Raw genomic sequence first — 3,131 nt, 5'->3', positions numbered from 1 at the left:
ACATAAGAATTACCACACAAATGGCTAAAAAAACATATTTTTATCTTGTGAAAAAAATTGTTAATGACATTGATATTTGTGTTTTGCATTGGTTCCTTATGATAAAGCTGTGGTAATGGAGGTAAGGGGACTTGCACGCTCCAAACACAGCGACCTTGGCCCGTTTTTGATGTTTGTCGGTATGTTTAAATAAGGCATTAAAATATCCTGGATGAGATAATCCTAATACTTGTGGTAAGTGAGTAACATATCTAACAAAATATAGTTTACATATTACAGTGACCACATATGTTGTGTTTATATTTATCATTATGTGAATTCAAGTTAGAAAGACATCCTCTATATTCATTTGAGACTAACTCCTGCTTCTTTTTCCTTTACTGGTTTTAATATATTTGTTTTTATACATATTTATATGTAATTTTGTTTTATTGCACCCGTACTGGTACATAACATATATTGATGTGGTTATCGAGCTGAAATGTCCGTCAAATTAGTAGGATTACATTACTTTTAAGATATTATAAAATATCTTAGGGAGGATTTTCATCAAATATTTTCTTCCTTACCATTCATATTCTTTTGGGCTTTTCGTCAATTCGTTTTCTTTAATCACTACAACTCTAATTTTTTCACCGTCTTCCTTAAAAATGGAATTTACCGTACAATTTAGACCCTTAAAATTAACATTGTAATTATTCCCCGCTTTCACCGAAACGGGTCGATATCAATTTGTGTATAGTTCGCCCTTCTGTCTGTCTGTCTGTCTGCCTGTTGTCTGTCTGTCTGTCTGTAACGCTTAGTTTCCGTGTAGGCAGTAACTGCCACAAATCTTGAGCGATGTTTTTGGTTAAATGTGCCAAGCGCTCGGATGAGTTCGCTCGGCATTTTCATCATACCCTACATCATATATGGCGGAGTTATGGTCCCTTTGATCAACGAAAAAACGCCATTTTCGGTTGCTTCCGTTCAACAACTCTCGCCAAACATTACCAGGATTTTCTCGAAAAAATTCCGCGAATTTGCTAGTTATTATCTTACTTGCAATGTTTTAAAATCGAGTGATCACAATGACAATATAAATAACTGTATTTTTTGCTAGATACATGTACAAAACTTCGCATAATTTCGCAATAACTTTAATGTATGGCAAATAGTTGTATAAAACGCATATATGAATTCACAGTTGTCAGCAAGAGCCCTTCGGATTGCGAGGTCATGTATTCGAAGATAACTAACGAAGACATTCAATACAGTGTACGAGGGAATAAAGTCGTTTACTGTATATTCACTAATATTAATTATTAAATCATCTTTAAAACTAATATGCACTATAATATCGCCGTTTTAGGACGACTGATGAGCTAGCAGACATTTTACAGAATTGTGATTATATCTGTAATGTTCTACCCTCCACTGAGGAGACTAAAGGCTTACTATCAGGGGGACATGTTATCTCACTGCCAGGTTAAGGTAAAGTCAAAATTTAGGGTCATAGTTATATTGTGTAGGTACAAATGTACGTCACAGTTAGGTAGGTCACAGTTAATACAATCGCTAAACAATAGGTGTAGCTTGAGTGTAAGACGATGGCCTAATAAATGCTATTGACTAAGTTGTTCAGTTGCATTTCAATTCCTCTTGTTGTTTCATTTAATGTTGCAGAAATCACAGAAAAATATATACATTAGCGGATGCGGAAAATAAGAATTGAAAATGAATCGATTAAACATAAATTGAATATGATGGTACTGTTGAACCAATGCAATAAATATGTCAATCATAAGCAATGTTGATACAATGCCTGTTCTGATTGCATTATTTTGTCCTCAAATCCCCGTTGTCTTGACTTCACGTCGTGTTAAAACTAGGACTCATGATCAAATCTCCAGTACAAATGTAGATTAATGAAAAATGACTTTCGACCCCCTTGATAAGTTGTGATTTATAAACATTACAGAACCGTTTTATTTCAGAAGCCAACTTTTATCAACGTTGGCCGAGGGAATATCGTTGATGATGAAAGTTTAATAAAGGCTATTGAGTAAGTCATTAATTAGTTTGTTACATAACGATGAATCTATAACGATATGGACATAACTTTTAGTGCACTTTTCTGTTCATGTATATTAACGTTACATTTTGGTCATTTGTGATTGATAGTGTTTCCGTCCAGACTTACTTCTAACGAACTCAAATGAGGATTAAATAGTTTGAGGTTTTCGTTTCTTTCTTTATTTAACGTGATAGTTTTATCTGCGTCCCACCACGGGTTCTTTTTAATGACATTGGCATATGGCATGTTTCTCTCTTCACAAGAATTGCAAATAGTACATGCACTCCGGAATTATCATCACTGTTAACGCTTAATAGGGTAAGTAAAATAAATTTGCCATTGTCGTAGAACCTGCCTTTTGGTGATTGTTCATGTACAGCGACTTTGTCTAAAATAAAATAAAAAACAATAGAGTATATCTAAAATAATTTAAAAAAAATAACAATACAAAAAATTGAATTTAGGAAGTTGCTTTTAATAGAATACATTTAAACATGTCTTTTAAACCATTTAAACTTTTAAGTGCGATAGGTGTCTCTTTCTGTCGAACAGGAACCAATGGATAGCAGGTGCTGTTTTGGATGTATTTGATTCCGAGCCGTTACCACGTGATAGTCGATTGTGGTCCACTCCTAATGTTGTTATAACTCCTCATATGTCGGGGCCCTTGTAACACAGAGCCGGTAAGAATTCACTGTGTAATTTCACACTTTCACATTTTTTTGCACTACAGCTACTTTCATACACCCTATAGATGTTGAGTTACATGACTGCGTTTAGATCATACACATTCATCTCTTTGACATGTATAGTATCTATTTTTCACTTTTTTATAACTACTAAATTATAACATTGATCTCCATGAATTACATAACTCAAAAAATTGTGAAATATTTTACTTAATTAAATTTCCTTTCTATGCATAGGTGGCGAAGGCATTCACCAGTAATTACCAGAAATACATAGCAGGGCATACCCTTGACTATATAGTGAAATGGACAAATGGATATTGAACGAAAACGGAGCCATGGCGAAGTTGAAGAATTTATCATTATGTTGATTATATATATATATA

General features: G+C 33.7%; 1 long non-coding RNA gene across 1 annotated transcript; it reads left to right on the top strand.

The window, feature by feature from the left end:
- Positions 1–111: 111 nt before the first annotated feature.
- LOC138336390 (uncharacterized) lies at positions 112–3,131 on the top strand. The gene is made up of 5 exons (XR_011210420.1): positions 112–179; positions 1,352–1,473; positions 1,977–2,044; positions 2,609–2,739; positions 2,983–3,131. It is a non-coding gene; the product is annotated as an uncharacterized lncRNA (long non-coding RNA).

Source organism: Argopecten irradians, chromosome 12 (assembly GCF_041381155.1).
Source record: "Argopecten irradians isolate NY chromosome 12, Ai_NY, whole genome shotgun sequence".
Taxonomy (NCBI): domain Eukaryota; kingdom Metazoa; phylum Mollusca; class Bivalvia; order Pectinida; family Pectinidae; genus Argopecten; species Argopecten irradians.
Note: the sequence above shows the minus strand (reverse complement) of the source record. Positions and strands in the feature narration are given on the sequence as shown.